General features: G+C 31.5%; 1 pseudogene; it reads left to right on the top strand.

Annotated features, from left to right (window-relative positions):
• Positions 1–7,587: 7,587 nt before the first annotated feature.
• Positions 7,588–27,795, top strand: part of LOC139864676 (cytochrome P450 CYP736A12-like) — a 31,123-nt pseudogene continuing 10,915 nt past the window's right edge.

The raw sequence follows: 27,795 nt of genomic DNA on the forward strand, positions 1-27,795 counted from the left end.
AAAAGTTTGATGATAAAGAATAGTATGGTGGTAAAGCTGAGAAAAAGAGAAGGTTTGGAACTGAAAAATGGATTGAGCAGACCATGAAGGAGGCTGTGGACAAATCACAAAGACTAAACCTGCCTTCAAAGAATCCAAATGATTCAGTATCTGCTGAAGATATTAACGAATACCTTGCTCCTGACTCCAAACCTTCACAGACATATCTTCTTCACCATCCGTTGATATTAGAAATTCTAAGATATTATCATATCTTTCATTATAAATATCTTCGATATTTCTGAAGATATCTTCATAACTATCATTGTTCGAGATTATTTATCTCTTCACGCTATCTGTGTAATATCATAAAAGAAACTGTTTTAGTTTCTAGATTCTGAAAAATTCGAATTTAAAATACAAATGTTTTTGAAGTAGTATTTGGGAACTGAAGCATGAGTTAGTATAATATAATGACACTTGATCAACGTAATTATATTACAGTAAGTCATGCTGAGTTTCTAATGGAACGTGATAAAGGTTCACAGATCATACCCTCATCATGAACCATGTTACATGACTCTTTCATTCTATTTAACCTCTAAACATATCAAGAAAATATTTTTCTTGATGATTCGGTTTTTTTCGAGGTATTCTGGTAATTTGACAAGTCAGATTGTGCTATTACCATTTCTTTCTTAGAACATTAGTTATGTTCATCTGAAACTTCATACCTACGAATTCTGGACCATTATCCGCTTGACTTAAGGTCGGGAAGAGATAACGAAAGCGTGAAGCTTCGAAATATAATGGAGAATATAAAGCCCGATAACAGCCCTGAAATTACAAACCGTGTATATCAATGCGTATAGCAATATAAAGACACGGGAGAATGAAAAACACTATAACCCTAAGGTAATAGTAGAAGAAAATAAATTCCTCTGGTGGCAGATGAAAAAGAAGAATGAAGGATACGATAGCCAGGAAAATATCAAGAATCAGAACTGGATTAAGCATTTTCACAATCTATTGGGATGTATAAAATAAGAAAGAAGATTATAGGAGTGGTGAAAATAAATGAAACGGAATAGGTCAATTTATAGCGAAATATCAGACATAGCAATCGAGGCAGATTACGCATTTAATCAAAGAAAATCCTAATTTCCGCAAATTCCGAAGAATCAAATCTTATATAGATTATGAAGATTTTCTATTCCTTAAATTCCGGAAATCAATCGTTAATACGTCAAAAGTTAAGATGAATCTCTATTCCCTCATTTCACTTTATTACGATAACTTCCCTCATACGCTTCGAGTAACTGGATTGTTTTATACATATAATTCAACGGTGATAAAATTCTATTTATCAACTCATATTCGTCATGAAAATATTTCTATTGTTAGCCATGACGACCTCACTTAAATTTCGGGACGAAATTTCTTTAACGGGTGGTAACTGTGATGACCCGGAAATTTCTGACCAAATTTAAACTTTATCTTTAAATGATTTAATGTTTCCGACATGATAAGCAAAGTCTATGAAGTTGAATTTCAAAATTTTAGAACTGTTTCATGTATTAAATTACATTTGACTGCTCTCGACGATTCATGAACAATTACATGTATATATATATATATATATATATATATATATATATATATATATATATATATATATATATATATGTACAAGTAAAAATGACTTTGCTACGGTAAAACAATATTTGCTACAGTGAAACCGTATTTTGCTACAGTGCTACAGTGAAAACGACTTTGCTACAGTAAACACTATTTACTACAGTAAACACTATTTGCTACCGTACACACTATTTGCTACAGTAAACACTATTTGATGTCGACGAACTAGCAAACAAAAACAGGATAAGGCGGTCATGTGATCGCATGGCAAAAACACTGAAAACTCATGCGATCGCATGAGGTACTGTAGCAGGTCACATACTATAAAAGCTCGATCTGGTCTCCACTCTCCACATATTATTATTATTTATTATTATATTATTATTATTATTATTATTATTATTATTATTAAGATTAATATTATTATTATTATTAATCTTATTATAATATTATTATTAGTAGTATATATACATAAAATACTACGACGAGGTTATGAGCGTGTCACCTTCAAAATGGGTTTTTGAGCGGGATAGAGCTAAGGAAATTATGGGTTATTGCCAAGGAGGTTATGGGTAATGTTCGAGAGTGTATTTGTGAATCAAATCTAGTGTTTATCATCTCTGTTGCGTCTACGTACTTTCCTACAATATTTAATCTCAATATTGATACGTAAGCACTCATATTTTATCTTTTATATATTAATTGTGTATCCATATCTAGTGCTCGAGTATATATATTTATATATACGTGTATGCTAATTTTCATCGTTAAACAGTTTATAATAGATCACGAATTAAATACATATATTACTGGTAAAAGGTATATCATATACATGTTTTTGGAAAGCTGGCTAAAAATCAATAACTTTTCATTTAGATATCGAATAGTTTTGATGAACGGGTCAAAAGATATGGTCAACTTCACCTGAATTATAATTGACATTAATTGGAATTGCTTTTTGAATCTGCAATTAATACTTAAACAACTTGTTTACGAGATTGATAAAATGAATTTTTGAATATTACCAACAGAGTAAATGAATCCTTATATAAGGTACGTCTCGTTTGTTGAACTATTGTCAAAATTGACTTTTTGAAACAACTTTGAATAACTTTTGTATGTCAATTTCGAGCATTAGGATTGTGATACACTATGACCTGACCTAGCTTGATAAACAATTATTGACCAACATATGTTCTCTAGGTTGAGATCTACGGTTATTTGGTAATCCGAGTTTCGATCACATTTTGGTGAACGACTTTATATGCGGCTAAGGTGAGTTTCATATGATCCCTTTTACTCAATATATTTTTGGGCTGAGAATACATGCGACTATTTATAAATACTGAAAATACTAGATTTATATGCGTGAGTTTCATTTGCTCCCTTTTTAATTGCTTTTGCAATCTATATTTTTGGGCTGAGAATACATGCAATTTATTTTAAACGCATTGGATACAAGTACATACTAAATTCTACACTGAGTTTGAACCGAAAATCCCTTAGCTTTGGTAACTAGTAGCTGCCAGTACATAGGATATGGACTGGTGGGCACGAATAACAGTATATGGATCCATAGGGATTGACATCCCCGTCCGAGCTAGAGCGCTATCCTTTTAACGGACGTGTGTTATTTGAGTTTAGGACACGTTGGTTTGCGTGTATTAAAACGAATGGGGTATTTATCATTATAACGTTAAAGCTTAGTTAACAGGGTGCTCTGTTACGTAGAATCTATTGACAAACTTTTGATAAACGTTTCTGGATGAAACAACTGAAATCTTGTGATCCATCTTTATATACAGATTATGCGAAACATACAAACTATGAACTCACCAACCTTTGTGTTGACACTTGTTAGCATGTTTATTCTCAGGTTCCCTAGAAGTCTTCCGCTGTTTGCTTATATGTTAGACAAGCTATGTGCATGGAGTCATACAGGGCATATTTTTCAAGGAAACGTTGCATTCACCAAATCATCACCATGTATCTTATTTTGACTGCATTGTCAACGGAATTACTATTGTAAACTATTATTTACGGTGATTGTCTATATGTAGAAATCATCAGATGTCTAAAACCTTTCATTTAAATATTCATTTATGGTGTGCCTTTTCAAAAGAATGCAATGTTTACAAAACGTATCATATAGAGGTCAAATACCTCGCAATGAAATCGATGAATGACGTGTTCGTCCATATAGATTTGGAGCGATCGTCACACGAATTGACGGAGGAACAACACGCTTTGGTATTGAGAGCCCGAACAAAAATCACAAAGAAATACCAAAAAGCGTTTGAGTTATCCGACGACGACGAGTAGTTTTTATTGTTTTATGTACTTGTTATGTACTTGTGTTTGTTTTCAATTATGTCGTTTTTTAAAAAAAAATGTAACAGTATGATTGTTATTTAATAAATGTGATGTTCAATAACCAATATTTATTTGTTTGTTAATAATAATAATAATAATAATAATAATAATAATAATAATAATAATAATAATAATAATAATAATAATAATAATAATAATAATAATAAAAGTTGAGGAAGTATGTCATGGTTGGTAATGGTGTGTTATGGGAGGAAGTGGTGAGGAAGGAGGAGAAAGAAAATTGACGTGGCGCTGAGGAAGTATTGAGGAAAACGTTATGGTTGAGATTGGTCTTATGTTCATCTATTGTAAAACCTCCATTTTCAGATTCATATTAAAAAAACCCTCTGCTTCTAAAAAATTTAGAACTCCATGCTAAAAAATTACATACAAACAACTTTTATCACCTTTGGAGTTCACCATCGCCACGACCAACCTTCACCGGAATCACCACCTGCATGTCAAGATTTCGTCACTCATTTTCACGGATGTCATTAAAGATTCCGAAGAACAATCAATGAATAAACTGATGACGAAAACAGTTTAGTGTGAACGAGAAAATAGATCTGGAGGAGATCCGGCGGTTCTTCCATCGTTCGTTCGGCGGTTCTTTCACCATAAACACCGTCGGCAATTTGGTTTGAACAACAATTTCTTGAGTGGTAGATTATGGGTTGATTTTTTTTTTGTTTAAGCTTATGTAATTGTTTCATATATAGTTGTTGGGTTGAAATTCAGAAAAGTATTACTATGTAGAATACTTGATTGTAAGCTGAGTTATGTTATTATGAGAGATTTTAATGTAAGTATTACTTTTTGATTGTTTTAAGCATTAGCTGCCGGTAAGGGATTTTGGGAATAAGACTAGAAAACCGAGTTGGGGTTTGCACATGTGAGGGTAATTTTGTCCGTTTAATTTTTGATCTCCATATAAAAATAGCAGGTTGTTCCTTCTTCGACGATTAACAATTCCCAAATATAAACCCTAATTTACAGTAGTGGTAGGTGGTCCCGATTATACCAAATAACGTATGAGATATTAACAATTCCCAAATACATAGGTGGTCACCGTGATCGACGTCAGGATCAACATCAAAATCGTCATCCGATCGTGTTCTCTCTGCACCTGAATTCTCACTGCTGATTTCTGTCACCGTCGTCGTCATCGTAATAGCGTCTTATTTCGATCATCATCCACCGGTTCTTCTCCATCACGAAAAATTCCCTATAGAAAAATACATACACCTATATATTCATATATTATCTGAAACTAAATAATAAAATAAATTAATTACAAATTCACTTACGAGAGTGAGAGCAAGAGATGTAGACGGAAAAAGTGTTTAGCAGATGAAGAAGAAGTCGGTTGATTATTATCATTTGAAGACGACATGAGCTTATATATTAAATGTAAATATATGTGTATGCATTATGGTATGTATTATTTTGTATTTGTATGCTGAGTGTTATGAATTAGGCATGGCGGTGATGGAGCCTGGTGATGGTTGTTGTAATGGTGAATTGTGTGTGTACTCTTTGAGTGATATGGTAATGGTTGGAGTGTGGGGGCCAATAAATGGAGTCTCAACGTTTTATTCCTTTTTAAGAAAAAAATACGTCCAGGTACTATGGAGTGCTGAATGTTAGGGATTTATTTATTGGTAAATCTTATTGTAAATGGATAAAAGTGCCCTCACATGCATGGCACATGTAAAAGCTTAAGGGTTAAACATTGACGGTAGTTTGTCTTAGGTACTATCCACGTTAGTGCAACAAATCTGAGGTACCACTGAAGTTAAAAATAAAGTTTAGGTGTTGTGGTGAAAAACTTAACAAACCACAGGTACTATGGACATAATTTTTTTGTTTTTAAGTGTCTGAATGTTCAGGTGAGATAATATTAATAAATGGGAGAGATAACTGAAATGACAAAATTACCCTTTTGTGCAAGTCACATGTTTAAATTTAACGAGATTTCTTTAACAGTCGTTAGTGAAAGGTACCAACCATGTAATTAATGATACTTCGGTGACCAACTGAGTATAAAAAAAAGATAAATGACAAATGTGAAATATGGGACAAACGTTAGGGAACAATCATGTAATTTTGTCCTCTCTAAATTATAAACTTGGGGATCATGGTTTGATTGTTGGCCAAGTTGTGATTGGTGATCAAGTTGAAGTTGTTTATATAAAGGGTTAAAGTTATAAATATGCTATATACTTTCATTTTTGTTTCAATGTAGGCTATATACTCCGAAAAATATCAATATAGGCCATATACTTTCAAAAAGTGTACTCATGTCAACAAAACACAATTTTGGTGTTCTTCATGAAAATCGCTCATGTTCTTCATCGAATTGTAAAATCGTTGTGGATTTTGAATCTTAATACTTCACAAAAGCTGTTAGTCGAGGCTATTAGCATCATTTTCAAGTAATTTAAAGCTTCGATTAGATGATGATGTTGATTACGATGAAGATGATGATGTTAGCAAGTTTCTAAGTTTTGTTGGTATATATCGATACACCTTTTAAGAGTATATAACCTACATTGGTATTTTTCTGAGTATATAGCCTACATTAAAACAAAAATGTAAGTATATAGCCTATTTATGACTTTAACCCTTATATAAATGAGAGCTAAGTCTTTATTTAAACTTGCACAAAATACAATACACTTTTAAGATTTTGTGTGAGTTAAATCTTTGTAAGAGTGTAGTCGGTTTAAGAGCAAAAAGTAGATAGTGGTCTATTTGATATTTGACAGTGGTGTATCGGGTCCGTGTAAATGTAAAAATTTGTCATATAGTAAATTTCTATATCTTTGAAGGCTCGTGATTTTTTTTCAATTTTGAAGTTTTCATGTTAATTCTTTTATTGTTAATTTCTCTTTTGTTTTTTGTAGGCTGGGTGTTGAGAAATAGTTTACGCTGTTTTTCCGAACACTATAGTTGAGAATGGTCTAATTAAAACAAGTTAGATGAGGTTACTACTTACTTAGACGCTCTAATCAGTTTGACTCTTCTTTTAGCTATTAAAAATATTTCTTTAGTAAATTTTGAATATGAAAACTCATCTTTAACATAATAAAGATCGAAACATAAACTGAAATGAACTGTAGCATTTGCTAACGTCAACTGACGTCATGCCGATGTCAGTTATTTTGTCCTTTACCTATTTTTATTTTTTTAAAAAACTTTTGATAAAAAAATACCCTCTTGTAAAATGGTAGGTCTCAATTTTATTTTATTATCATTTTTTATTTTTTAAATTTTTCCTACTTATTGGTCGGAGGTCCACTCGGAAGCAATTTCTCTATCCATCGAATAGAGGGAGGGATGACTTTCTCCACTTTTGAGAGTGTTTCACTCTGGATGGAGAAATGACTTCTCTTTTATTCTCGGTTAGGGGAAAAATTGTCTACATCTCACCTCCCCCATACACCACTCATGTGGTATTGAGTTTTGTTGTTGTTGTTGTTGTTGTTACAAACAATTAGTCAACGATGTATTATGTAAGTTGTGACGTCATATAAAATTTCCTATTTATAGATCTTCAAACACTTGCGAAACATGTACTTCTATCATTACATAATTATGGTGTCTTTAATACTAGTTCTACTCTTCATCCTTGCCGAAATCATTTTAAGGTGGTGCTACTCAACCCATATCCACCGTAAAACATCACCACCGGGACCATTTCCATTACCAATTATCGGAAACCTTCACTTACTTGGAATACTACCCCATCGCGCCCTTTACAAACTATCTCAACGATATGGACCGATTATGCCCATTCGTATAGGATCTATTAATTGTGTTGTAGTTTCGCGTCCAGATGCCGTGTATGATACTGTCTGCTTTGCACAGATAGGGACGTACCCTTGTCTCCTCCGTAGGTTGCTCACGGATTTTTCTTGGCGACCAAACACGACGAGCACTTTCCCAGGAGGTCACCCATCCTGGTAGTGATCTCGCCTGAGCACGCTTAACTGCAGAGTTCTCATGGGATATGCTGCGCTTGTGGTCCCAAAACGTGTCATGCTAGGAAATGTCTCCACACCCTTATAAGGCATGCTTCGTTCCCCTCTCCAACCGATGTGGGACGGATGTAACACAGGTGTTACAATCCTCCCCCATAATGGGACACAGCGTCCTCGCTGTGCACGTTTGATCCGGGGCCTGGCTCTGATACCATCTGTAACACCCCAGGTAAAACGTTCCCCGTAGCATGATACTATCCGCTTTGCAGAGATAGGGACGTACCCTTGTCTCCCCCGTAGGTTGCTCACGGATTTTTCTTGGCGACCAAACACGACGAGCACTTTCCCAGGAGGTCACCCATCCTGGTAGTGCTCTCGCCTGAGCACGCTTAACTGCAGAGTTCTCATGGAATCTGCTGCGCTTGTGGTCCCAAAACGCGTCATGCTAGGAAAGGTCTCCACACCCTTATAAGGCATGCTTCGTTCCCCTCTCCAACCGATGTGGGACGGATGTAACACGGGTGTTACAATCCTTCCCCTAATGGGACACAGCGTCCTTGCTGTGCACGTTTGATCCGGAGCCTGGCTCTGATACCATCTGTAACGCCCCAGGTAAAACGTTCCCCGTAGCATGATACTGTCCGCTTTGCAGAGTTAGGGACGTACCCTTGTCTCCCCCGTAGGTTGCTCACGGATTTTTCTTGGCGACCAAACACGACGAGTACTTTTCCAGGAGGTCACCCATCCTGGTAGTGCTCTCGCCTGAGCACGTTTAACTGCAGAGTTCTCATGGGATCTACTGTGCTTGTGGTCCCAAAACGCGTCATGCTAGGAAAGGTCTCCACACCCTTATAAGGCATGCTTCGTTCCCCTCTCCAATCGATGTGGGACGGATGTAACACGGGTGTTACAATCCTCCCCCCTAATGGGACACAGCGTCCTCGCTGTGCACGTTTGATCCGGGGCCTGGCTCTGATACAATCTGTAACACCCCCAAATAAGGCCTGAGGTATTTGTGACTAATTATATCATATTACAGTTGTATAAACGAGAACGACTCTATATGAGACGTTTTATTGAGTTTTGCAGCGGAAGATAAATAAATTACATTGTATTTAATGAACAACGCATTAAATGTCTTTAATTGATATGATATGTAATGAAGACTCCAAGTATGGCAAACAATCATCATCAAAATAGCAAATGTAAGTCCTTCAAATTATCCATGAATGACTCGTTGAAATGTTGCTTTCAATTAGCAAATACACAGCGGAAGCATTATGTAGGACCTGAGAATAAACATGCTAAATAGTGTCAACCAAAAGGTTGGTGAGTTCATAGGTTTATCATAAATAATGATTTCAATAATAGTGTTAGACCACAAGATTTAATAAAGTTGATATAGAAATATCAATATGAAGTGTTGATTGATATAGAAATACCAATCTAAAAGTAATGCTGAGTTTGTAATATCGCGACTAAACAAAAGTTACCCCGTGACTCTTGTTATTCGTGTCGTTGAATCATTATTATGTAGTCAAAAGACCAACGGTCAACTGACTAGAGACGTCACTCTCAGTAGCGCTACTCACAATAACTAAGTTTGCATCTTATACCTCAGCAATTAACGATATTACGGTAGGGATTTAGCATGACAAAGCATGTATATAGCATAAAAGTTTGAGTACTTGTGTCTAAATGTAAAACAGTTATAAAAGTTGCGCATGTATTCTCAGCCCAAAAATATATATAAAAAGGGAGCTATGAAAACTCACGATACTGTATTTTGTATTTCGTAGTAATTACGAGTATGATGGCACTGAACAAGTGCAGAGTTGTCCTCGGATTCACGAACCTATATCAAGTATATATATTAATACATATACTCGTAATCGAATAAATATATATATATATATATATATATATATATATATATATATATATATATATATATATATATATATATTTCAGTTGTTATATATTTCTATATATATACTTTTATATATATTATATATATATATATAAGTATTTATTTGATAAAATGATATTAATAATGTTAGTGAATAAAGAGTGGTATTATTTTGTAATAATAATATTCATAATGATAATGGTAATATTCATAATAATAACGATAATGATAACTTTAATAAAAATGATAATTTTACTAACAATGATGTTTTCAATAAAAATGATAGTTTTGTTAATAATGATTTACTAATAATAATAATAATAATGATAACTTTATTAATAATGATAATACTTATAAAAAAATGATAAATATAATTCTTAATATTAATGATAATAATGTTAATAACTCTATTAGTGATAAAAATAATGATATTAATAATAATAATTGTGAACATATAAATTTTACTGTTAATGTTAGTTATGATAATAACTTTAGTAATTACATAATAATAATACTAATAATCATACTAATAAAATAGTGATAATATTAATAATAGTATTTATGATAATAATAATAATAATCTTAACATTTAGGAAATGATACCAATACTAATATTTATGAAAATAATAATAAGTTGTTTTATTTTCATAATAATAATAATAATAAAATGGTAACTAATACTTTTATTAGTAATATTAGTAGTAATAACTATAATACTAGTAATAATAACAATAACTAATAATAACAATAATAATAATAATAATAATAATAATAATAATAATAATAATAATAATAATAATAATAATAACAATTATTTTGTTAAAACAAAACTACCTTAAAAAGGTTCCAAAAAAATTATGCCATGGCCGGGACTCGAACCAGTGACCTCTCGCTAACCCGTCAACAACCCAAACCATCGAACTGCTGCTTACTTTTCTGACATATCTTGCATTCTAAAATATATGAATCGTATTTATTTTTCTGTTATGTTCTTCATCTTCTTTACAAGTTGAATCGACCAGAGTATTAATCACCCCTAACAATAACTTGTTGAATTGGTTTAAGGATTTCAGAGAACAGATTTAACAACCTTGTTGTTGTTTAATAGACGCAAAAAAAAAATTAAATCTGCTGCTGCTTGTGTCGCGATAAAAAAAAACTAAATATTGCCTTTTGATTTTGAGAACGTTTTAGGGTACGACTTCAACATGAAAAAGGTCCTAAATTATCATTAGAAACTTTCTGTAATCCCAATTGGACTTGAAACATAAAAACGATTTCAAATTTCGTGATGAACACATAGGTTGACTTTTGAAAATAAATCTTTGACTCCGAAATTAAGACTCAATATCAAGAATTGAAATCTAAAAATTTACATATAGTTTAAGTAATTAATTCCTAACAATACTGCATTAATGGTTTTTGAAATGGATTTCAAATTCGAAGTTTTTGAGAAAATGAAAGAAACAGAAGTATCGACTGTTTTTCTTGAATTTTAATTTATATTATCAAATAAAGGAAGCTGTAATTGATAATTTGATAATAGTGTGTAATAATCGAATGGGTTGTTGCCAGACATCATGAGTTAATTGCTTGATTTATAGAATGGGTGTTCGACAGCCCAGCACACTTAAGAAGAAAATAATGAAAAATATAAAAAAAAGAGCTCGATCACATTTTGATAAAAAAAAATTAAAAGTTGATCACTATGAATTAGAAAAAGTAGATCATGATCGAGAAAAGAACAAATAAAAAACCAGTAAGGGAAAAATAATAATTAAGAGATAAAAACCTGTATCATGATCTAATAGAAAAATAAAAGTTGTTACCTAATTTAGGTATATATCCTTTTTCATTGTATTTAATTAATATTAATAATTAATAATTATATTAATAATAATAATATTAATGATATTAATAATAATAATAATAATAATAATAATAATAATAATAATAATAATAATAATAATAATAATAATTATGTTAATAATAATATTATTATTAATGATGAATAATAATAAAAATAATGATAAAAATAAATTATAATGATAATGATAAATAATGATAATAATATTAATATGACAATAAAAATGAAAATTTTAATTATAATTAATAATAATGATAATAATCATTATAAAATGTTAATAATACTATTAATAATAATAATAATATTACTAATAATAAATTTTATTAATAATAATGATATTTATAATAATCTTATCACTTTTAGTAAAAGTGATAATATTAATGATATTAATAATAATAATAAATTAGTAATAGTTGTAATAATAATACTTGTAAATGATAATGATGAGTGAAAATAATAATATTAATATAATAAATTAATATTAATACATAATTATTTACAAATAATGTTTCGTGCATCGTCGGAATTTGTCGGAGTTTAGATAAAATCATGTAAGGATTTTTGTTTAAATTAACTCGAAAATTTCCGGGTTGTCACATGCCGCAAAATCCATTTTTGAAACTCATGATGCTATTTTTGCATCTCGTCCAAAATTCGAAATGATAAAGTACATTTATTATGGAAATAAAGGAATATTATTTACAGAAGGTGAATATTGGCGTAACGTAAAGAAGTTATGTACAATGGAGTTGTTTGCTCCGATGAAGATTAATGGATTTGCGAAAATGAGAAATGAAGAGATTAAAGTGATGATTAATGATGTTAAAGTTTGGTGCTTTTCGAGTGAGATTGTGAATTTGGGTGAATATGTAGGTCGTGTGATCGAAAGGATGACGTGTAGGATGCTTTTCGGCAACAAATATGACGAAACATTTGTTATGAAGAAATTAGTCGATGATGTTGCTGAAGCACTTTGTAATAGAAACTTGGCTGATTACATTCCCATGCTCAAACCTTTCGATCTTCATGTAAAATTTAGAGAAAATTGGACGGTTGGTCCCTGTGGTTTACATGAAATGGGGTGTTTGGTCCTTGAACTTCATTTTTGGGGTTATTGATCCTTGTGGTTTTCTAAACGCGTGTGAGTGGTCCCTTCATCAAACGGACCTCAGATTGATTTGTTAAATCTGATCATGTGAGGGGTATTTTCGTCATTTTTTCATTTCCTTTACCAATTTATCCTTCTCACCCAAATAAAATCTTGTTGATTGTTAGTATTTCCTTTACCACTAAGAACCAAAAATCGACCAATCATTAAAATTGAAACCTGAAATCGATTGAAACGTCTTTCAGATGCAGCGATTAAGCTTATTCATGAAGTTTCATGATTAAATCCGCAACCAATTCGCTAAACATCTCAAGTAACAGTTGTGTGTTCATGAACCTGCAACCATAATTGAAATTGCGATTTAATTGACTTTAGAACTTAATTTCTTCATGAAAACTGTAGCAAATCATTCTTCCAATACTCGACAAGCAGAATCACAGCCTGAAACATAACATAAATCTTGAATTTGAGTTATGAACACTCGGTTGACTTTTTGTTCCAAAGTGTGACCGTCGAATTCGAATTCGTTTCATGGAATTAGGATCTCTAAATTTACAGATAGTTTCACTTGATGATTTGAAAGAGATCTACAATTTTACTTTTCTAACCTAAGTCGTTTGACTTTATGATGAACGAAGAACACGATCCAATCAATGAAGAATCTGTTGATGTTTCTTCGAATTGATTGTGCACGAAGCTTTGGATTCGTGTTATGATCGACTTTCTGTAATCAATTCGTGATGAGAAATATGAATGATGCACGAAGCTTAGGATTAGACGTACAGTAGCAACAATATGATTGAATATGAGATTTTGATATTTTGTATTCTGAAAGTTGAATCTCATTTAATGTGAATATGTGTTTTGTGTTTTGATATATTGAATAAGTTTCGAATTGATTACAGAAAAGAACCAATTCATTACAGAAATGAATTTTGAAGAATCAATTTTCTGTAATCAATTGGATAGTGAGTTTGACAAAAACCACTAGCCATATGGAAAAGAACTTAGAGATCTGGAAGTAATTTAAGGAACTCCCTTGAAGAAGATAAAATCAGTAAGTGAATTGGATTTAAATTATGATTGCTATGATTTTGATTTGTTAGTGGTAAAGTGGTGATTTGAAAGGAACAGCCCCCATAGATCTTTGTTGGGTTTTTAATCAGTGGAAGAAGAAGAAAAGGAGAGGAAGAAAGATAAAAGAAAAAGGAAATTGAAAAAAAATAGTAAATGATGTTTTTACCCTCACATGCGCCGCACATGTCATGGATTAACGAATTAATTTGACGTCCGTTAGAGGCAGGGACCACCCACGCCCATTTTGTAAACCACAGGGACCAACCACCTCGAAAAAAACTTAGAGGGACCAAACTCCTCATTTCATGTAAACCACAGGGACCAACAACCCAATTTTCTCTAAAATTTATAATTGTACACTTTACAAATATGGGATAATTACTACGGAGTACATATTCTGTTATATATTATATATTATAATTATATTATATATTATATATTATATTATATTATATTATATTATATATTATATATTATATATTATATTTGTGTTTTGATATATTGAATAAGTTTCGAATTGATTACAGAAAAGAACCAATTCATTACAGAAATGAATTTTGAAGAATCAATTTTCTGTAATCAATTGGATAGTGAGTTTGACAAAAACCACTAGCCATATGGAAAAGAACTTAGAGATCTGGAAGTAATTTAAGGAACTCCCTTGAAGAAGATAAAATCAGTAAGTGAATTAGATTTAAATTATGATTGCTATGATTTTGATTTGTTAGTGGTAAAGTGGTGATTTGAAAGGAACAACCCCCATAGATCTTTGTTGGGTTTTTAATCAGTGGAAGAAGAAGAAAAGGAGAAGAAGAAAGATAAAAGAAAAAGGAAATTGAAAAAAAATAGTAAATGATGTTTTTACCCTCACATGCGCCGCACATGTCATGAATTAACGGATTAATTTGACGTCCGTTAGAGGCAGGGACCACCCACGCCCATTTTGTAAACCACAGGGAGAGGGACCAAACTCCTCATTTCATGTAAACCACAGGGACCAACAACCCAATTTTCTCTAAAATTTATAATTGTACACTTTACAAATATGGTATAATTACTACGGAGTACATATTCTGTTATATATTATATATTATATTATATATTATATTATATATTATATATTATATATTATATATTATATATTATATATTATATATTATATATTATATATTATTATTATTATTATTATTATTATTATTATTATTATTATTATTATTATTATTATTATTATTATTATTATTATTATTATTATTATTATAATACTAAAAGCCATTAGCATGTGCATAGTAAGTAGATGCCATCATGATGATATCGTCGTGATGCAACATTCAGATTTTTTTTTTAAATCTACGCATTTTCTTACTTTTTACCTTCTCTTTGTATTTATAGTTATAGTTTTTAGATGCACTAAACACCACATAAGCTAATTTTTAATTTCAACACAATATTATATTATATATTATTATTATTATTTTATTATTATTTTATTATACAACACTAAACGCTATTAGCACATGAATAGTAAGTAGATGACATCATGATGCTACCATCGCGCTGCAACATTCAAGTTTCTTAGGATAACGATATTTTCAACTCTCTTTTTACTACATCCACCATTATTTCATTTTAATTCCCAAAATACCCTTTTATCTCTTCGAGTACTACGTGCATATCAATTTGTGCATATCAATTGATTTACTCCGTACGTATTTTCCCCCTTTCAATCCTTCCATCTTTCTTGCATTTCTTCCGTGACCAGATCTTGCAATTCTTCTCACCTAACTTTTTGTTTATATTATTTATCATTTCATGCTATCATCATCCCTGAACTAGTATACTACTCCGTATGATTCTATGACTATTTCCTACCTGTAAGTTTTTGTTTTCAACTCAATATTTGGTTTATAGTATTCAATCGGTTTGAATACAAAGCCAGTAATTTTTAACAAATATTTGGATTCAACAAAATGGGTTTTACTTAAGTTATTCAATGGTTGAACATGGACAAAAGTTGTTGGGTTGAGTAAAATCGGATTGAAGTGAACTCAACAAATGGTTCGGATTAATGTAAGATGGATTACGGAAATAAAATTGTGAAGGAAAAAAAATAGAGAATTTGTGTGATTGAATGACAACAGATTTTTGTTTACCGATAGATACAAATTAATTAAAATTAAAAGATATAGTAACTTACATAAAAGGATCAGAGAGGAATAATCATTCACTCCGTAATCTTTATTAAAGAAATATATAATAAGGGTATTTTAGGAAATTACACAAAATATTGGTGGATGGAGTAAATCTATTCGTTTTTTTTTAGGAAGTTTTTTTTCTTCTTCTTATGTTTATAGTTATAGTTTTTAGATACACTAAACACCATATACGCTAATTTATGTTTTCAGTATAATACAAAAACTATTTTATTATTAGTTATGTGACAAATTAAATATATATTTGAATATATTACTTAATTTCAAAATGAACATTCTTTTAAATTAAAAGGGGGAAATAATTAATTGCTTCTAAGTAATAGTTAGTGTGGCAATTTGAGAACAATAAGTAGATGAAAGTTTCAAGTTCGATTTATAACTATGGTATATGAGATTACTTCATAGTGCATAAAAAATATAATAGCTATCTTAAACATCATTTTTTATTACCTTATGTGACACATTATAGCATTGCAGACATATCACAAATACTTTCTGCACAAACTAAATCTCACGCTAGTTACTACTAATATGCATATCTATAAACCTATAAAAAGTGACTCCTATTTTCACTAATTAGGTTAGTTACCCATGTTCTTGACTAAGGTTAGATATTTAACCATTCAATTCACCACATACCATGGAGTAACAAATAGAGTCATAAATATGATTTACCTCCTAGAATTAATTATGGTAAAAAAAGTATTAAAAAAAACTACATAAAAATAACTTTTGTATATTTATCTATCTATCTATCTATCTATCTATCTATCTATATGTATATATCTATCTAAAAGTTAAGTCTAGAAACCATCAATATGGTTTAATAATTGTGATTAACCATTACAAAAAGTTGAGTCTAGGAACCATATATAATACACTAATTTTATTAAAATTAATGATTAATCACGATCATGATTATTAAATTTAATACACTAACCTTTGAGTTTTGATGTATTTATGATAATTAATACATCTAATAATTAAGTACATAATCGATGTATTTATTGTGAGCATCTGAAATGAACTCCATAAACCATATTATAAGTAGTCCATTTTATATGAGATGCATAATTGAAAATTTTACACGGTAATGTATCAAATTGTGTGGAATGTGAAACCAAGTAGATTTTAATTAGATATTGTTTGCATCATTTTATTAAGCTTCATTTTTATTTTACTTACCAGTTTTGGAGTTTTTAAAAAAGTAACTTTGCATGTTACTAATTACAAGTAGTCTATTTTTTTGTGTTGTAAAGGTTAAGTTACGTAGACAGGTGATGATTTATAATTAACGGTTTACTTTTTATGATGTTATATGTGAAGTGGCCAAGAGATATGTTAATGAATCATAGCATCAATGAGGCTTTTTTGGAAATGGAGCAAGAGATATGTTAATGAATCATGGCATCAATGAGGCTTTTTGTGGAAATGGAGCAATAAACGAGTTACGATGTAAATGGTGTGGAATTTTTTTTTATCTTATTTTGTATAATTTCGATCTTCTTTGATAGTTGTTTAGAATTCATTTAATGATACATTTGATTTGTGTGTAGTTTTATTGAGTTATGTATATATGAGTGCGTATTCTTTAGCGATACTTTTATGGCGGTGATAGACATTTTTGTATATATGTATCAAATAAAATTACATGTGCATGTATAGTTTTTCATGCTTATATATATGACAACAAACACATAACTAATTTTCCCTTATACGTTTGTACACCCACAAACATATGACATTTAATAAAATATTGTTTTTCTTTACTTTTTAAATTACAAAATATTTATATCATCTCTCAATAGTATATACTTCTTCTATTAAGAAAATAAATATTGGATAACTTCAACTTTGTTGAGAAACAATTAAGAAATAAATGAAAGAAAACTATTAACATAAATTTTGTAATATAATTAAATTGTCCAAGTAAAATATTCCTTTACAATTTAAGTGTTTTATTAAATGATGATGAAATATAAGCAAATGAAATGATGGTAAAACCTAATAGTTACATTTATAATTCTTTTTAATTTAAACAATTGTATAAAACTCTTATAATATATTAATAGAATATGGTGATTAGCTGTTTGTTTCAAAATCAATATAGAAAACGAAATGAGATGTTGAAATTGACGTGTTTTAATAGACCAATATGTGAATCGTTGTTTTAGTGAGTCTCATAATTATATTATGATGATGTTACTAATATCTAAATAGTATACATTATTACTATTTTTCTATGTTTATCATTTACAATTTAGTGCATTTTTTTAGTAGCGTAAATAATTATATTTTTTAATTTGACAAATTGCTTGGTTAAGATGTCACAAATAATTAGATATCTAAGTTGATACTATGTAAATAATTAACTCATATGTTACAAACTCCATATCATTGATGCTCATAGCTAATAATACTAACATAATAACATAATATTGAAACGTCGAACAAGACGTGCAACGCATGGGCATTGCCATCTAGTATAATATAAGATTGCGGACAATATATTTAACGGTAGGGTTGGTAACAAGTGTAGCAATTAACGAACTATTTGAGTTCGAGTTTTATTGTTTTGAGCTCGAGTCGTGCTAGAACACAAATTACTAGTGTTGTAAATAATAAGACAAGCTAAGCGCAACTAAACTCGAGTTTAACTCGTTCTAAATTGAAATAGTTAAAACTTCGCTCGTTCGAGTTAAATATATCAAGTAGAAGCTCGACTCATATATATATATATATATATATATATATATATATATATATATATATATATATATATATATATATATGGAGAGGATCCAGTGAGAGCTTTTTAGTGTGAGAACTCTAGGAACTCCAAAAACACTCAAAATACACTAAAATTCGAGCAAAAAAGGGCACGGACGAACAAAAAAAAGGAAATTTGAGCAAAATTCAAAAAATACGGACGAACAAAAAATAATAGTCGAGCAAAAAAATTTTTTTTTTTTTTGAAAACAAAAATGTAGAATACATTTTTGTTCGAATATCAAATATTTTGTTCGACTACCCGTATGTTCTACATTTTTTTGTTCGAATACAAAAATGTAGAACACATTTTTGTTCGAATTCAACAATTTTTGTTCGAATTTCTTTTTTTTGTTCGGCCGTGTATTTTTTTTGTTCAAATTTTCCATTTTTTGTTCGACTACCCCATTTTTTGCTCGAATTCCCCTTTTTTTGTTCGGCCGTGTCCCATTTTTCTAGAATTTCCCTTTTTTGCTCGAATTTCAGTGTATTTTTGAGTTTTCAGAGTTCTCACACCAAAATAGTTCTCATTTAATCCCTCTACTATATATATATATATATATATATATATATATATATATATATATATATATATATATATATATATATATATATATATATATATAATATCTATTTTAGTTGACGGAGTTATGTCATAACATGATAGTTAATGGTGCAGGATTACCTCCTTTTTGGAGAGAGCTAATGTTTGTTGTGTATTTTGGTTTGACACAACTTCACAACAAAAAATTATACTCTGATATATTATTATATAATATAAGTCGTTTATGCTCTCTAGCTTGTTCGAACGCGGTATAAGACCTCCGAGACCGTTTATTAAATGATTTTAAAAATATGTTCAAGCTCGGGGCTTGATCTTTTTTAAGCTTGGCTCGAATTGAGCTTTTGCCGGACTGAGCTCGTGTAGCTTACTACCTTGGCTCATATACAATCTACAAATAACTAAACAATTATCGAGTACGAGTCTAATTATTAGCTTGAACAAATAATTTATTACGTTCAATATTAACAAAAAATATGATGATGTATATCTTTCTCCATTGGTCCGCATTTGTAGGGGCTGGTTCCACAATTCAAAGCTTTAAGTAAGAGTATCTGTGATGACCCGGAAATTTCTGACCAAATTTAAACTTAATCTTTGTATGATTAACATTTTCGACACGATAAGCAAAGTCTGTAAAACTGAATCTCAAAATTTTTGAACTACTTTCATATATTCAAATACCTTTCGGTTGTTCTTGACGATTCGCGAACAATTATATGTATATAGATACATATATATATACTATAACTTGAAAACGTAACAATGTATTAATTGTTTGATACCGTATATTAAACTTATTGGTTTAAATATTTATTTGAATATATATGATAAGTTGGAATATTAATTATATGAATAACTTGCGACGTATATTTAAAACGTGTTTATGAATGTTGAAAATATATATTAACTTGGTCATAAAACGATTTGTTATTTTATATATATTAACAAATAGCGAGACAATGATTTATAGAAGTAAATGACCAAAATATGCCATGGTACAACTCAACGTAGATTTTATTTTTGATCACTTGTGTCCATAACGTAAATCATTTATAAAAAAAAAAACAGCGCATGTATTCTCAGCCCAAAAATATTTAGAGTTTAAAAGGGACTATATACTCACCTAATGTATTTTGTAGTAAAAATACATATAACATCATTGATCAAGTATAAGGTTGGCCTCGATTCATGAACCTTAACGAAGTAATTCTTAAAATAATGCCCAAGTCTGGGTTTAAACCCGCGACGTCCCGCTAACCCGATAACATCCTTAATCATCGATCTGCTTATTGTTTTGCTATTATTATTATTACCTTAAATATATTTAACCCGTCTAACCGTCTGTTTAATAAAACCATTTAACATCTTCATCATTATAATCCTAATAACTATAATCATACATCATTCTCAACAACCCCATATTCATCATCTATATTTATATCGTTTTGTATATCTTCGTAAACATCTTGATTGTTTTTAACATAAAAGTCGACCAACACATAAATAGATGTCTGGCCCAACAGCTTTTTATTTCAACCCAACATCAATCCATTAAAATGACCCATCTATTTGATTATTCTACATCCAAAAGACCGGCTTCCCTACAATTCTCGGCCCATAATGAATTTCTACTTCCTAATTTAGCTCGTGAGCTAGAAGGGACAATCCCTTGGTCCACAAATTCTTTAATCAGCAAGTGGATACATAAAGTAATATATATGCGATGGTGTCATGGTGATGATTGAATTAGTCCACCGATACACAGAGTAAATAAGATATTAATTGTCCCATCACCTTATCTTGTTATCATTTTCACATCTTTCTTAATCCATCAATTATTCATTAAGTCTTTATTTTAAAGAAACAAAAACATTTACAGCAATAGCTGCTGTACTCGAAAGAAAGAAAAATATGGAAGAAGGCAGCGGTTTTGTTCAAGGTTTGATGATGCTGAAGTGGTGATTAAATGGAAGTGATGGGTGTTTGAAGGTAATTTTCCCGGTGGCGATTAGTTTGAAGGTGGTGGTATCGGTTTGCAAGTGATGGATTAAGATGGTTCATCATGGTGAGGTGGCGAGGGTTTACAAGTAGAGAGGAAGAGAGATATAGGAGAGAGAAGTGGGGTTTCATGGAGGTTTTACGGCTGTAAAAAAAAAACAGGAAGGAAACAGTAGCAGTAGCAGGAACGATGGGTTAGTCATGGGGGTGATTGATGGCGGTTGTGGTTGGGGAGAATGGTGGTTCACGATGGTTGTGGATATTTTGAGGTGATGAGATGGGTTTCATGTCTTCAACAAGGAAAGAAAAAGAAAAGTAGAGAGGGAGAGAGATGATTGTTTACGATGGTGGTGGGTGTGGACTACCGAGATAGCAGAAAGTAACGGGTGGTTGTGGTTGTGGTTCAAATCCAAAAATAAACACAGCAACAATGGTTCAAATGGGTTCGTTGTTGTGGTGATCGGTGGTGATGGAAATCGAGGGTTTGTGACATACGGTGGTGGTGTTTGTCCTCGGTTGAAGTGGTGAAGGGTGGACCGTACTAGTGGTTGTGATTTGGGTGGCCATGAATCGTAGAGGTGGGTGTGTTTTAAACGGTTTCGATGGCACAAGAGAGGTTTGGTTTTGGGTTTGTTAGTGTCTGTATGTGTTGTACATATATATAAAGAAGATGAATTAATTTCTAGTGAGATGATGGTGATTAGCGTTGGTTTCATGATCATAAACGAACCAGAGAATACAAAGCATAAAATGGTGAGATTGCACGAGGTTTTGATAGTAGTTCTTAAATGAGAAGAGAAAATAAATGGTGTTATGGTGTTTTAAGTCATGTAGTGTATGTGTATATATATATAGATAGATATATAAGATAATAGTTTGTGGTTTGTGCAGTAAGTTGATCGAGCATAACAACAGTATAAAGATGATGGCAATCATGAACAGAAATAAAGTAAAAGTTGAAATCAACTTCCAATAGAATTTTGTAGTTTATCACTTGTCTTATAGTTTTGAGATTCGATTCAAATACTTTTACAAACAGAAGAATAATAATTTGATAATGATGTGCACATATTTCATAATATAATTGATTTATAGTTATTACATTTTAATAATTTTATAATAATTATTATAACTATATATATTTATATTTATATTCCAATATATATGTATCTATTCGTGAATCGTCGGGAACAGTCAAAGACTAAATGAATATATGAATCAGTTCAAAATTTTTGAGACTCAACCTAACAGATTTCTCTTATCGTGTCAAGAATATTAAATCGTATCGAGAGTTTCGTTTAAAATTAGTCGAAATTTTCCGGGTCGTGACAGTACCTACCCGTTAAATAAATTTCGTCCTCGAAATTTGATAGAGATCATTATAGATTGTAATGAGGATGGTTTCATGATGAATATGAGGTCATAATGGAGTTTTATCAGTATCGAGAGATATAGATAAAACGATTCAATCATGTGAAGCGCACGAGTGAAGCTATCACAAAAGAGTGAAATGAGTAAATATGGAATTGTTTTAACCGATGACGTGATTAGGATTGATTTCCGGATTTTAAGGGATTTAGGGAAAATCTTACGTAATAAGATTTGGTTCTTCGGTGATCAGGATCTTCTTTGATTTAATGTGGCAATCTGTTTCGATTTCTCTGTCGGATGTTTTTCTATAAATTCACCCCTTCGTTTTCTTGTTTTCCTCAACTCACATCTTCTACTCTTTCTCCTTAATTCCTATTTTAAGACATTTGTCAATATGCTTCATCCCATTCTGATCCTTGATATATTCTTAATTTTCACATCTGTCATTCTTCTTTTTCATCTACCACCAGAAGAATCCATTTACTTCTACTATACTCTTGTGTTTATAGTGTTTCTAATTCTCCCGTGTCTTTATATTGCTATCTGTATCGATATACACGATTTGTAAATTCTGGGTGATTGTTGGGTTTTATATCTTCCTTTATACTTCGATGCTCCTGCTTCTGTCTTCTATAATCATTGTCATTCACAGTTAATATCTCCTCTTATTTGCTGTGACTTTTACCCCAATTTCTATTGCGGGGCTCTATCCCTTCGTTTCTTCTTCCCGTCCTCGAGTCAAACGAGCAATGGTTCGGAATTCGTAGGTATGAAATTTGGAATGAACATTGCTAATGTTTTTAGAAAGAAATGATAAGGGAATGGTTTCGAATTGTCAAATTACCAGAATATTCTGGAAAAATAGAACTATCAAGATGATATGTTCCTAATATGTTTGGAGATTGGATAGAATGTAAGAGCCGTGTAACATGGCACATGATGATGGTACTGTGAATCATCACATTCCATTAGAAACTCAACATGACTTACTGTAATATAATGAAGTTGATCAAGTTTCGTTATATTATACTAATTCATGCATCAGTTCCCAACACTGCTTAAGAACATTCCTATTTTAAGCTTGAAGGTTTTAGAACTTAGAAACTAACACAGTTTCTTTTATGTTGTAACGCAGATGTTACGGAGTGATAATTGATCCCGGATAAGAGTAGTTGTGAAAATATCTCCAGAAGTATGGAGAATATGTATAACGGAAGATATGAAGATATCTTATAATATCTAAGATAAGATGATGATGAAGAATATCATCTGGAAAGGTTTAAAATAATGAGTAGGGTTCTTACTAATGGTTTCAGCAGGCACTGAATCGTTTGGATTCTTTGAAGTCAAACTTATTCTTTGTGATTTGTCCACAGCCTCCTTCATACTTTGCTCAATTCGTTTTCCAGTTCCCAACCTTCTCTTTTTCTGAGCTTTACCAACATACTGTACTTTATCGTCAAACTTTTGACTGTTAAAGTCGTTTATAGTTTTTGCTGCTTCATCAGCATTTCAAGAGTTATCTGTAGTTCAAGATGTTTGTCAGAGCTTCACATTTGGAGTATGAAATTCTTAGGGATAGACGTTGTAGGTATAACTGAAGATGTTGAGAATTTCAAAATACTAATTGCGGATTTTGTCGAAGAGATAACGAGCTGTTGGTATATCTGCTGATGATGTCGTGGGATAAAAAGTTCTCCGGTAACGATGGCGAAAGGACAAGGTATTTATATCGAAGTTATAATAAGAGTAATCTTACTGGGAAGTCGAAGTGGAGCTGTGACAAAATCAGCTTCTTGAAAAGGAATTGTAAGGTTGTTTTTGCTAATGAATGATAAGGAATTCGACGCGGATACGTTTTAACTATAACTTTGGTTTCGAAAGTTTTTCAGGTGCATAACTGTATGCATAAATCTTTCTTCCGTCGATGAGGTGCGGCTGGTTCAACTTCTCGATCGAGGTGTTTTTAAGAATCATGATAGGTTTGAACGCGGATTGTAATCATCAAGATACGAATGAGGTTTAAGATGAAATCAAGTGGCAAACTTGAAGAATTGTTTAGTTTCATATGTTATAATCAATATTTTAATTCATTTTAATCGTCTAAAGTTAGCAGTCCAATAGTCCGATTGTCCAATGGTCCAATAAATTCATATATAATTTAATATATATTATTCGAATTAAATAATACGTATCGTGACCCGTGCACCGGTCTCAGTATTGATCACAACTCAAACCATATATATATTTTGGAATCAACCTCAACCCTGTATAGCCAACTCCAACATTCACATATAGAGTGTCTATGGTTGTTCCAAAATATATATATAGATGGGTCGATATGATAGGTCGAAACATTGTATACGTGTCCCGTTATTTAAAGTGCGTAAAATAAAGTGCATAAAAGTAAATAACAGAAATTAAATGACGATAAATAAAATCGCGAGAATGTAAATTACAATAAATAAAATGTAATACGGAATTAACAGTTAGCTGGGAACAGTTAGCTAGGAACAGTTAGCGTGGAATCTTAACAATATTTCAATTAATTAGCGCGTTTGTTTCTAACAAATTTTTATCATATCCAATGTTTTCTTCATTATGCCACTTGTTGGATTCTGATAGGTCAAAATCCAATTATGAAATTTGAATGGAAATGGTTATTTGGTGGTGAATGGATTCGTATATCGGTGGTTGTAGGTAGGATAGTAAATGACCGTTGAATCAGATTCGAAGAATGTAACTTATTAATGTGAAATCTAAATATTCCTCGGGTACTACCTACCCATTAAAATATTTTCATCATTAATAGTTTGTACAAAAGAATTTTTAATTACAATCTTTATGAAAAATATACTTGCATATATATTTTCTTCGGATGTAATTATGAATTTAATGAGTCAATAGGATTTTAAACTCATTTGATTTATCGTTATTACTAGATTACATGATCTCTAAAATATTAGAGATTACATAATCTTCATGTCGAACGAAGATAAATGAGGTGGAACGATATGTAAAGCGAAGATATTCGATGTAGAACGATATGTAGAACGAAGATCATACTCGAAGTACAGATGGTGATATTGAGACGTGTGATGTTGATATCCGAGATACAGTTTGCGATATTGAGGTTTACGACGCAGTTGTGGTTGAGGGTGATAAGGGTACTGTCGGCGTTGATGATGATGATGCTGATTGTGCTGCTGGTGCTGCTGCTGGTGTTTGTAACCTTCGCACCATGTTCTCTAAAGCCGTCACACGAGCGCGTAGTTCGTTAACTTCTGCTAGTATACCGGGATGATTGGCGGTTGGAGCGAGCGGATGAATAAGATTTGAGATATGGGATTGTATATAATCGTGACGAGATACTCTAGAGATGAAAGAGAAAATGGTTTCTCGAACAGGTTCGCCGGTAAGTGCTTCAGGTTCATCGCTAAGAGGGAAATTCGGTGGATGGAAGGGAGCTTCGATGTGAAATGATTTTCGGATATCGAATGATATTCTAGCTATATAGAATATCTATATATATAATACTAAAGATTTCGTAGACTACAAAGGAACCTACAGCATATGTCAGGCAAGTCTACAGATATGCTAAGATATGAATTATCAGATACGCTAAGATATGAATTTTGTCTATACACTATCGATGCACTAAATGCCGTAAGACGTGTCTAGACTTAAGAATGATAAACAGGAAATTTTCTAAGGATAATAAACAGATGATTTCTGACTAGATATGATAAGCAAAACTTTTGATATGCAAACATGGTCGAAGTCCAGACTCACTAATGTATCCTAACATCTTATCAGTTAGACACAATAATGTAAGACCTGGTTCACTAGGACCAACGCTCTGATACCACCTGTAAAGACCCGTCCTTATCCACCTGGACAAAGTCTTCAACATTTGGTTCCATTGCGATGATCGACACCAAGTAATGTCTTTAGTATGAGCTAATGCACAGCGGAAGACTTAATTCATACCTGAGAATAAACATGCATTAAAACGTCAACATAAAGTTGGTGAGATATAGGTTTGATGCTAGCAGCGTTATAACTATGGACCACAAGATTTCATATATTTAAACATAATACACTCGCAAGTATATGTAAAAGTAGTTGAGCACTTGGTAACCATACTTAACATTTAAATCATCGCAACATATTCTTAAATAATCGCTACACCGTACCAAGTGTAGTATACAGAAACGAAGTACTGTGCAACCGTTGAAAACTGGTCGTCCAGCCCGGTTGGGGTTGTCAGGCCCGATAGATCTATCAACAGGATTCGCGTTTACGCTCCTCACGTAAATATTAGCTACCAAGTATAAAGAAATATGCCATGGTACAACTCAACGTAGATTTTATTTTTGATCACTTGTGTCCATAACGTAAATCATTTATAAAAAAAAACAGCGCATGTATTCTCAGCCCAAAAATATTTAGAGTTTAAAAGGGACTATATACTCACCTAATGTATTTTGTAGTAAAAATACATATAACATCATTGATCAAGTATAAGGTTGGCCTCGATTCATGAACCTTAACGAAGTAATTCTTAAAATAATGCCCAAGTCTGGGTTTAAACCCGCGACGTCCCGCTAACCCGATAACATCCTTAATCATCGATCTGCTTATTGTTTTGCTATTATTATTATTACCTTAAATATATTTAACCCGTCTAACCGTCTGTTTAATAAAACCATTTAACATCTTCATCATTATAATCCTAATAACTATAATCATACATCATTCTCAACAACCCCATATTCATCGTCTATATTTATATCGTTTTGTATATCTTCGTAAACATCTTGATTGTTTTTAACATAAAAGTCGACCAACACATAAATAGATGTCTGGCCCAACAGCTTTTTATTTCAACCCAACATCAATCCATTAAAATGACCCATCTATTTGATTATTCTACATCCAAAAGACC

Source organism: Rutidosis leptorrhynchoides, chromosome 1, assembly GCF_046630445.1.
Source record: "Rutidosis leptorrhynchoides isolate AG116_Rl617_1_P2 chromosome 1, CSIRO_AGI_Rlap_v1, whole genome shotgun sequence".
In the NCBI taxonomy this organism is placed as follows: Eukaryota; Viridiplantae; Streptophyta; class Magnoliopsida; order Asterales; family Asteraceae; genus Rutidosis; species Rutidosis leptorrhynchoides.